The 11,892-nt window shown below is 43.3% G+C and overlaps 1 protein-coding gene across 1 annotated transcript in view; it reads right to left on the reverse strand.

The window, feature by feature from the left end:
* GJC1 (gap junction protein gamma 1) overlaps positions 1-11,506 on the reverse strand; it is a 54,717-nt gene extending 43,211 nt beyond the window's left edge. Inside the window, exon 1 of the mRNA XM_083147445.1 lies at positions 11,385-11,506. The gene's annotated coding sequence lies outside the window, so the exon portion shown is untranslated. The remainder of the gene's footprint in view (positions 1-11,384) is intronic.
* Between the last annotated feature and the right edge of the window lie 386 nt (positions 11,507-11,892).

Consider the following 11,892-nt stretch of genomic DNA (forward strand, 5'->3'; position numbering starts at 1 on the left):
GCTCAGCCTTACCTCTGAGGAACTGGCTACTCTTTCTAAAAACAAAAGTCTGTAATTTTGTAGGTATTAGCCAGGATGTGCCCCTGAGCATATCACTGCACCAGAGACTGGATCCTATAGTAGAAGCACTACAGATACCACTGTGCCACCACTGCTTACTGTAAGAAGGCCACTGCCAACACTGACTGTATATACAGTACAGGTGTTTCCTATCCTAAATCTCACACGACCTGAACTAACCCCAAAAGCTCTTGGCTGTATTGGTTTGTACATGATATAAGAGTATGCATACCTGCATTAACCCAGTGCAACCTGTTATCCAATTAACCTTGCAAACTGTAATGCCAATTAATAAACAAATAAGCCTGGTTAAGTATTTGGCCTTATGGACCTCAATCACGTACTGTTGACACCAAAAGTGCTGGAGATACATTGTCACTATCATACTTAGGTCCAGTGTTGGATTCAGGGGTGGGAGACCAAGACTCATGCCCCCCCTTTCCTTTAGGCGAACTATTTTTATTAACATGTATAATACTGTATGCCGCCATACAGAGGCGTAACTAGATGTCTGTGGGCCCCATAGCAAAATTTTGGAAGGGCACCCCGCCACACACACACACAATTGTCACAAGAGAGAGACCGAGTGAGAGACAGGGAGGGATGGTGTGAGAGAGAGACAGGAAGGTAGGGAGGGTGTGAGGGAAAGACAGTGAGAGACAGGGAGTGAGAGAGGGTGCAAACGAAAGACGGAGTACAAGAGGGTGCAAACGAGTTAGAGTGAGTGTTAGAGGGTGAGTAAAATTCAGTGAGAGAGAAGGTGTTAGGGAGAGGCAGGGAGTGAGAGTCTCTCTGTGTGTGTGTGTGAGTGTGAGGGAGAGGCAGGGAGAGAGGGTGTTGGGAAGAGACAGGGAGTGAAAGAGAGTGTGAGGGAGAGGCAGAGAGCAAGAAAGTGTGTGAGGGAGAGGTGTCAGATGAAGAGAGAGATAGGAAAAAGTAGGGAAAGAGGAGCGGAGGAAAGAGATAGAGGAGAAAAAGAGACTAGGTGCAGAGCAAAATAGAGAGGTGAGAGGGAGAGAGAGATGGTAGGTTTGCAAGGAGAGGGTTAGTTAGGGGAGAGGATGGAGGGCAGGTGTTTAAAAAGGAGAACTTTTTCCCTCATAACCCCCTTCCCCCAGTATGTGGCCTGGTAGTGTTAGTGCCGGGTCTCACACTCACCAGCGGCCGCCAGGGTGTCCTGGGCAGCTTCAGCAACGGGTCTCCCTCTCACCAGCAGTGCCCAGTTCCCCAACTCACCAGCGGCAGCCAGGGTATTCCTCTCATAGGTGGCAGCCCGGTTCCCCCTCTCATCAGCAGCTGCCGCGGGTCCCCCAATCATCAGCGGCTGCCGCTGGTCTCCCTCTCACCAGCAGCGGCCAGAGTCTTCCTCTCATAGGCGGCGGTCTGGGTCCCCCTCTCATCAGCAGCTGCTGCAAGTCTCCCTGTCACTAGCGGCTGCCGTGGGTCTCCCTCTGGAGAGCGGCGCTGTGTTTCTGGCATCTACTGGACAGGCAGTGGTGTCTTGTGCGGTGCCTGGTGCCCTGCTCCCACTGAAGGGGGACTCAAAACACGGGCACAGCCAGTGCATGCTGCAACCTGCACTGGACTATTTAAAAATAAAAGCTGTTAAAAAAAATTAAGAGGGTGCAGGGGATAGCATGCTGGTCCCCCGGGCCCCCCAAGCTCCCGGACCCCATAGCAGTTGCATCCCCTGCACCCTCTGTAGTTACGCCACTGCCGCCATACATAGAAACAGCTAACAAGTCCATGATACCCTCTCATCTCCCAATTGCTTCAACCCTGGCTTGATTATGTCGAACTCACCCACACATGGACCCCTATTGCAGTGCAGTCTGACTCCCTCTCTCCATCATCTTCTCCCTGTCAAAAAATGCTTCTATCCTGTCCCTATCAACCTATAACCCTTTACTTTTCCAAGGCATTACCAGCTGCCCATCATATTGATACGGCATTCCGTTTGAGGCAACCCCCCTTGTTGTGAGTCCACTTCCTTGTTGCAAGGCGACACCCACTCTTCCAGGGTCATACGCAACTGCCCACCCACACCCCCTCTTCCTCTCTCATGGTGTCCCACCTGTCATTTTGCTCTAGATCTGCCACTGCTTATGTCTGCTTATTTGGAAGCAGGTTTGAATTTCTGACTGGAGTGGATTCTGGAATAGGTGTCTGGCAGCTGGCTGGTCTGATATAGATCCTTCTCATGGGATAGAGTGAGGACACTGGCCAGTACTGGGAAGTTTGTAGAAACCCAGTGCAAAATATTGCAAATGAATGGAATAGCAGTAACCAAGGTGGTACTGGATTTTGGATTGGACACAATGGTACAGGTTATTTGACCAGTATTGACAATACAGGATATTGGAAATGAGTACATAATGGAGCCAGAAGTGGAGTGACATGGGAATCTGTTGTGGACAACATTACATTGGCTGCTTGGGAGTGTCCAGGAATTGACTGAGAGTGTCTTGTGATCGCAGGCTGGCTTCTGGTTAGGCTTTGGCTGATTACCTGATCCAGACTATCATGGCTGCACTCATCACTGATTCTAGAGGGAATTCTGTAATGGAGCATACATACACATGATCTGTGCAGTTCAGGTCCAGCACATAAAGCTGGACTGCAGACACTATTGCTATAATCAGGAATCTGCAGACTTCACAGAGAGAGAAACTCTCAGGTGCCCTAATCAGCTAGGAAAAAGATTCAACAATTAGTAACACAGGTAAAAGTGTTGCATAGCAGTTTTACAATGTCTAGTTTGACCCCAAAAGGTTGATATGCCCAAGTTGGGGGTTGTGGAACCCCAATTAGTGTACCTCATCCACTTGCTTTTCTTCATGGACTCGGCACACTTTATCATTCCTGATTGGAGTCCACATGGATGGTAAAGTATGAAAATGAACCCCCCAAAATTTGAAAAATGCATGTCGATCTTTTGTTGTGTCATTATTTACCATGTTGACCATGGGATATATTCAATACCTTTGGGCGAGTAGTGCCAATAGCTCACGAGTCAGTATTCGACTGACCCCCCCCCTTCACTCGAGTGTGGTTGTTAAAACGGCGGGCCTCGCTGCATATGTGGCAAACCTCGCCTTCCCGGGAATCCTCAACATCCTCTGATGGCGAGGATTTCCCCGGGATATAGAATAGGGCAAGCGGCCGGTGAGGGGGTTAAACAGCGAGGATGGCTTGTTATTCATAAATCCTTGCCAAAAACAAGCCATCCTCATCACAAAAACTGGCATTGAATACCACCGCATATGTTGTTGTCCTATTCATTTGCGACCAGTTGAGAGTCCCCCTGCTACTTGCTGCTCTGCTTAGCAGATGCCTTTTTCTTAAGCCCCAACTCAAATACTCTACAGCCAGTGGTGTATTGGACAACAAACCCCCCACATTTGTTTGAACAGTAACCCCATTCCTCACCTCAAGACAAGATGTCAATGGAGAAACAGCAATAGACTCTAAGAAAGGAATGTAACAACCTTTTGCGGTATATTCCATCACACATATCACTGATACTAATTGCATATGTACTAACAAAAGGTATTAGAAACACAAAGGGCAACTTTCCTGATAAGTTCTGCCCTTTGCTATCACTGCGTGTCACTACTGCACTGCCGGGTTTATGTCCCAAATGTCCAATTGGATTGCTGGCATTACATGTTTTGCTGGGTTATGGGCACCAGCAAAATGCGTTAAGATTGCTGCCACATGAACCTGAACCATTGTACTCTAGACTGGACTATTATACTCACCTTTGGATTGAAACCTGCAGCGGTTGGCTTCCTTGTGGATCATCAAATAAAAAAACTGCAGAATAACAGAAGGGAACAGAAACTAGAAACAAATTGCATTATATGTTGTTTTAAAATATTAAAACCTTGAGCATACCACCTAGCCTCTCCCACCAGTGTGACCATATTGGCAGTAGCCACCAGTGAGGAACAGGGAGCATACATTTCTGACATCGTTGGCTGAAGAGAAGTGTCTGATCGGATAACCCCAAACCCTAAGAGAGGTGTCAACCCCAGGAAGGGTCTCCAGAGTTTCAACCCCAAGGGAGGTTTCCAGGTCCAAGATAACCTGCCTGACAAACAAATAAGCAAAACAGTGGCTTACATTTAAACACCATAGAGGACAAGTAAAGAGAATATAAACATAGCTACATCTGCAAAGGACACTGAAATAAGTATCAGCATGCTAGAAACCCACAGGATTTTATGCCATCAAAGATGGTTTAAGAAAGTGAGAAAAAAAAGCACACGAGGGAAGAGGGTCCTGCTCGTGAGAGTTTACATTCTAAAGGGGAGAGGCAGACAGCAGTGGCACAGATGGGGTAGGATTACAAACTTGGCAACTCATATGAACACTTTACACTGTTTATTTTGAAAAGCAGGTCACAGCATCTCAGGTTAATTCCATATGCAATTGTTATTACAGGCAGTAGCATACAGGCAATCTCAGCATAACAGACTCGGCCTATCTCTTGGGCAGCTAATCCACTCGGCCTATCGGCCGAGTGGATTAGCCTATCTCTTGGGCAGCTAATCCCTATCGGCCAGCTAATCCCTATCGGCCGAGTGGATTAGCCTATCTCTTGGGCAGCTAACCTCGGCCTATCTCTTGGGCAGCTAATCCACTATCAAGAGCAAGGTGACTCTGCCCTGGAAACCCTTATAACAGGACCCCAGGTGCTACTGATTAGACAGCTGGGTTCTCCCACTGGTCCAAAACCTGGTCTGGATCCTCCACATACTCTATAAAGTAACAGGGGGCTTAACACTCAACATAGCAAACTCACTCATCTTAACATACGAATACTCAAATAAATAATGGGGTTTTAGTTCATGGGTTGATTAATGCACTTTAGCTTGTAGTCCATCATCAAGGGACTCCATTTCACTGCAAGTCCTTTTGTCACATTATAGCTAAACTGAGTATATGCTTGTTTTCCTGGTTTAGAGCTCACCTGATAAATGAGCTTACTCAGGGTGCATGAGAAAGCTGTGGTCAAAGAATAGTTAATCCAAACTCTCGGTTTCCTTATTATTTAAGCATAACTGAATGGGGGCTTGCATCATTAATGATATTGAGCAATATTTCTGTGCAAAATCTTTTTAAAGAAAATCACCTAGTGTGCGTGGAGCGTGGAACGTAAGCTCTTCTACTGTGAAAACACAATCCACATTTATTCAGTAGTGATGCAGGAATGAACAGATGTACAAAAACAGTCCCTAGTAGTATATTTCTCAAAATAAAAATGGAAATATTCTATGTACAGACATAAAACTAACATATTTATTATATGTATAGATTAAGTTGTTCCATCTATCCTGTTCAGGTACCAGTGAGGTTACTAAATGCAGGAGCAGAGTATAATACTTAACTGGATCTATGCTTCAAATATATGCAAGCACAATATTCTTGAATTAAGGAGTTAACTAGCAGGAAGTCCTACTTATTAGTCTGATGGGACTTTTTAAAGATTCCCATGGAGAAGTACTAACCTTTAACCTCAAGTCTTGTGTCTCAGCAGCATTGCAGATGTTATCATGACACTTGTGCATTCAATAATTACTGCATCTGGTAATACTACCCTACTGATATTACACAAAGGACATACAACAAAGTGCATTTTCATCCTTAATAATTAGCACTGTTAGCACATTGAAAATGAGTAGACCGTGATGATATAAGCCACACATGCTGCACAAACATGTACTTATCGGTGATCTACCAGCATCTCCCCTGTACAAAATCCCCTCCCAATGCAATAAGCCCTTTACACAAATCTGCCACACCAAATGTGCTGAAATTCACATTTTTGCCACACAGAATGAGATGAAATTCAGGTTATGCCACACAGAATGATGCAAAATTCTGTTATGTGGTTAAAGGGGGAGGGGGTCTCTTCACAAGTGTAAGTTCATCCCAGTTGCTGCCTGTGATGGAGTTTTGTACCCCCTTAAAAATAAATATAAAATACAGATAGACCCATCTAGCTCTTTAATACTGTAGGATTAAGTGAGCCAGAGCTTAATCCTTTGATAATCACCTACTGTATTGTTCTATGTATTGTATTGCAGCTGAGAACAATAGATGATCATAAGCTTTGGTGAGCTATGGCTCACCATGGCTCTCCAGAAAAGGCTTCATCTGTGTGTGTGTGTGTGTGTGTGTGTGTATATATATATAAATAATCACCACACAATAGTGTTATATGACACCCTTTACAAAAATACAAAGGTCTTCCCTGTCTTTCCTTATTTTATCAATCAAGAAAAATATGTTTTTTATTTTTAAATGTGCAATATTTATTAAAATAGACATAAAAACATTTAATAGAAGGAAATGAGCGCTATTAAGGTAAAGGAGGGAGAGATAAAGACATAGGAAAAAGGAGAGGTAAAAGATGGAAAACACCTGAAAAATAAACGTTATTAATAATGTGTTTAAAGCTCTTTTGAGAAAAGGTGGAGTGTCCGTGGTACCTGTACTGTCCCTAACGCTATCCAAGTCGGGTGCAGGTCAGCGGTGTTTCAGCGAGATGCGGCGTGTAATAGCCGCTCGTCTGTGCTCCGTCTTGCCGGGTGACGTCACTCAGTACGGCAGACGCTGCAGAGGTTCCCGATGAACGGGGAAGGCTTGGTAGAGCTTCGGGGGCCTGACAGGTTGATCCACGGGCGAGCCCTTCAACGCGTTTCGTGCTTAGAAAGCACTTTTTCAAGAATGGCTGTTTGGGCATATCTTTGCGTTTTTTATTCGAAAAAACTTTATTTAAAAAAACAGGAAACAGGTAAAAAGCGGTGGGAACCGCATGTTGAAGTCCATCCACTTGTATTGGACTAGCATTTCGACACATGTCTTATAAAAAGAAGGTACAAGGTGTTTTATAAAAATAGTAAAGAACAGGGAAAAAGAGAAAAAGAAAAAGAGTTGATGTAATTTGTGGCTAAAATAAAAAAAATAAAAATAAAAATTGTTATGAAAAAAATTATAAAAAGAATTATAAAAAAGCACTGAGTTCAAAATCGATGTTCATTCCCTTTGGCATTAGGGTCTGCATTAGGGTCTCTCCAGTGGCGGTCAACTTTTTTTACATTAAAAAAAGTTGACCGCCACTGGAGAGGCGGCGACTACATTAAACTTTTAAAACAAACCGAGACAAAATGGATTTACGAAATGCAGACCCTAATGCCAAAGGGAATGAACATCGATTTTGAACTCAGTGCTTTTTTATAATTCTTTTTATAATTTTTTTCATAACAATTTTTATTTTTATTTTTTTATTTTAGCCACAAATTACATCAACTCTTTTTCTTTTTCTCTTTTTCCCTGTTCTTTACTATTTTTATAAAACACCTTGTACCTTCTTTTTATAAGACATGTGTCGAAATGCTAGTCCAATACAAGTGGATGGACTTCAACATGCGGTTCCCACCGCTTTTTACCTGTTTCCTGTTTTTTTAAATAAAGTTTTTTCGAATAAAAAACGCAAAGATATGCCCAAACAGCCATTCTTGAAAAAGTGCTTTCTAAGCACGAAACGCGTTGAAGGGCTCGCCCGTGGATCAACCTGTCAGGCCCCCGAAGCTCTACCAAGCCTTCCCCGTTCATCGGGAACCTCTGCAGCGTCTGCCGTACTGAGTGACGTCACCCGGCAAGACGGAGCACAGACGAGCGGCTATTACACGCCGCATCTCGCTGAAACACCGCTGACCTGCACCCGACTTGGATAGCGTTAGGGACAGTACAGGTACCACGGACACTCCACCTTTTCTCAAAAGAGCTTTAAACACATTATTAATAACGTTTATTTTTCAGGTGTTTTCCATCTTTTACCTCTCCTTTTTCCTATGTCTTTATCTCTCCCTCCTTTACCTTAATAGCGCTCATTTCCTTCTATAAAATTGCACTTTATTATTGAGCTGCTGTGAAAAACTTTTTCAGTTTTTAGCGCAGTATACCCCCAATTTCTATAAAAACATTTAAACAAACTTTTCTTGACACAATCTTGTTTTTAGGAGTTTTATCCTTAAATTGTAGATGACATCAAAGACCCGACGCGTTTTGTCTCTTTAAGAGACTTCATCAGTTGTGTAACAATTTTTGTACCATCTGGGAATGTCTTTATTACAGAGTTAGACCAGACAAGCCTTCTAAAATTGTTTTAATGTTCCAGGAGATTTGATAGAATTCTCTCTGAATCTGTAATAAATGACTTTATGCTCGCTGATAACGGATGTCAATCATTGGATAGCATTTTTCGATTTCATTCAAATTGGTATACTAAAAATACCATTTTTAGTTTAGGTATGATCTTACTATAACCAATAGTGCCCAAATTTCCTTTTAGAAAGGTGCATAGATAGAATCAAGGCAAAAAGAAAATCACTCCTGGTGTGTCAGTACATGTGTACTCTCCAGTGTCCAAGTGGCAAGTGCCACTTTGGAGCTTGGTAAATTCAAAATTTTAGCAATTCCCATTGAAACCTATGGATGCTGCAATTGCTGATGAAAATGGAGGACAGATACATCCTGCTTAATATTTGCAAGTACTTCTTAAAAAACATTATTATGGTTGTTATTATTATTATTATTACAGGTTGCTTATCCCGTATCCAAAATGCTCGGGACCAGGAGAATTTTGGATAACGGATTATTCCGTATTTCGGAATATTTTAATATTTCAATGATGTATTTTGAAGTATCTTGCATTTATGCTGTATAAACACATAATATACACACAAATATATTTTATTACCACATAAAATACACACAAACATATTTTAATTGTTCAAAAAACAAGGTTTCAAAACGTGAAACAAAATGTGTGTACTATCTCAGCACTGAATTTGAATGCCAAGCAATCATTGTCTTGCACATATATAGTGCCAGTTACATATCATGTCCCCAGTGATGCTGTTACATATGTCCCCAGTGAGTTTTTAGCAAAAAAAATATTTTTTTTCACTTTCTGGAATGTCCGTATTTCGGAATAATTCGGATAACGGATATTCGGATACGGGATACTCGACCTGTACTACTACTATTATTACAATATAAACACTCCTCTTATTGCACTAAGCACTCAATAAGGAAAACTGAATTTTAAGGACTTTGAAAACGTCATGTCTCATACAGTAACTGTCCTGGATGCCGGTTCTGAAAAAAGGGAAGTTTATACCTTTTATCATGGGTGAAATATGTAAAAAGGAAAAACCTCAAATATAACTACTCTAAATTAGTGAGCATAGCTACTTTTCCAGTTGTTATATTGTGGAAAACTGAAGAGCTCTTGCCACATCAAAGCCTGGGCAGCTCATGCCTTATTTTCCAAAACTAGTTCATACAATGTCTGTTCATTTTTCCAGCAAGTCACATTATGCATCAATCAAGGATGTGCATCCTTTATCTCATCCGTCCCTGTCCACCGCAATCCCCCCTACTGTCCCCACACCCTCAGAGACTACAGGAAAGTGGTGGACGGCTGTGGAATACCCTGTGTGTAAACAGAAATCCATGAGAAAGAAACATGTGGTCACATGCAATGGAAAGCTGTGGATCCTCACAGCTGGAGAGGGCTCGGAAGCTGCACGTCGCCTTTCTCTCACTCACCCCACTGTACTGTTTAAACCAACCCAGGGACAATACTGCACTCGTTACTTTACGGGATGTGGCAGCAAATACGTTTCATTCGAGTTTATAAAGGTTCCTCTGAAGTATGAACACATTTTGAGGATTTGGGGCCAGATTCTCTAAGCTTCAAAAGTGATAAAATAGAGAGTGATAAACAGCCAGCCAATCAGCTCCTGTCTGACATTTTTCAAACACCGTCTTTGACATGGGAGGTAGGAGCTGATTGGCTGGCTGTTTATCACTCTCCATTTTATCACTTTTGAAGCTTAGAGAATCTAGCCCATAAACAGAACATACTGTACATGTTACATTCAATAATGTTTTTAAAGAGCTATCCAATGTGCTCTTTTCTCTTGAAAAAAAAAAAAAAAAAACCCAGCTGATCGTGTGATTTATGATCCATGTTCCAATTATAGCCCTTTTTTTATTTTTGGGAGAAAATGGTCATGTTACATAGTTACATAGTAGGTAAGGCTGAAAAAAGACTTGCGTCCATCTAGTTCAACCTGGTTATCATGCAATAACACATGGGATCTGAGATTAGTTCCCAATCCCATGTGTTGTCGCATCTCTGAGGGCTGCTCGTCACCTCTGCAAATTCACACAGCAGCGATCAGAACTGAATCAGCCCTAAGTTATTACAGCAAACCGCAGTATTACCAAGTACTATCTTGGGTTGTGTTAAGCAACCCCATGTTCACTATACAAACGCTAGAATCCCAACATCAATTAGGATGCCAGCACTGGGGTGCTGTACGTGCGTATATCGGGGCGAGTTAAGGTTAGGCCAGGGAACGGGGAGCTAAGGTTTAGGCACTAGGTGGGAGGTGGGGTTAAGGGCAGGCTGCAGGGGGGGGGGGTGGGCTGGAAGGTAAATCGGCGTGGGGAGTGGGAGTTAGGGACAGGCTGTGGGGGGTTATGCTGTGGGGAAGTTAAGGTGGCCATACACCTACAGATTTATCTGTACTTATATGTTAGTTGTACACCCACTAAGCTATTTGCTTAGTTTTACACGTCTGCTCGCCACGCTTCGGCCTCGGTACAGTACAGATGGAGCGGGAGACGTCTTTGACCGGCGCTCGCCAGATCCCTTGCACTGGCGAGCACTGGCGATAGAGGCTGGAACTCACACGCACATGCGTCCCAGTTTCCCGTCGGCGGGGGGACGGAAACCCTGTCCATCTCCGCTTCAGGGAGACGGACAGGGTTGGGGGGGGGGGGGTGCGGCAAGGTTGCGAGGACCCAGGGCGACCATCGGTGAGGCTGCGGGGACCCGGGGGGAGCCCTGTTGTAAGGCGATGTGCGCGCGCGTCCCCTTGCGGCGACTGGCAGGGGGATGGCGACTCTTCTGCCATCTACTGCAAAGATGTCTCCCGCTACATCTGTATATAAAATTGACTCCATGCCAACATGGATAGTGGGGGTATGAGCGTACTTACTATAGTGGGCGCTCAACTAACATATAAGTACCGATTTATCTTCAGATCTGGCTGTTTGGAACAAAAACATGGTTATGGATGAGAGCAAATGAGAGTTTACCATTTGCTTGGAAATGCTGGAAAACTGTCATTCAGATATTACCAGATTTTTGTTAGAACCAGCCAGATCTGAAGATAAATCTGTAGGTGTATGGCCACCTTTAGAGTAAGAAGATGCAAGGCAAAAGTAAGTACTCTTACCTGACCCCTGTTGGTCTTCCCTCCACAGCGTCTGTATTCTGACTGCTGGCATCCCTACAGCCGGTCATCCATATGTATCCCACTAGTGTCTTATAAAAGCAGCATTTTTCACTTTTTTATCTACAAATTATGAAATACAAATTTTAAAATGTAAATTACAAACCTACTTGCAATAAATATACTATATGGAACAATCTGTGTATCCTTATGCAGCAAATGCATTTCATTAAGAATGCAAACATTTTTAATGATACCATTTTTTGGTACTTGTTTCCTAGCACGGCGCCCATCGCATACCATACTTAGTGGTATGCTATGCGATATTCATGCTAAATTAACAGGAGTGCTTGTACAATGAAATATCGCATAGCATTGCATGCCATCAAATGGCATGCGATTTTTAATTGTACAAGCACCCTGATGGGGTGGCGAGCACAGCGAGCCCGCAAGGGGCGGCGGTACGCGTCTTCCGACCTTTTCATACCCCCACTATCCACGTCGACGTGGA

This window comes from Crinia signifera, chromosome 6, assembly GCF_055691185.1.
Source record: "Crinia signifera chromosome 6, ASM5569118v1, whole genome shotgun sequence".
NCBI classification, from domain to species: Eukaryota; Metazoa; Chordata; class Amphibia; order Anura; family Myobatrachidae; genus Crinia; species Crinia signifera.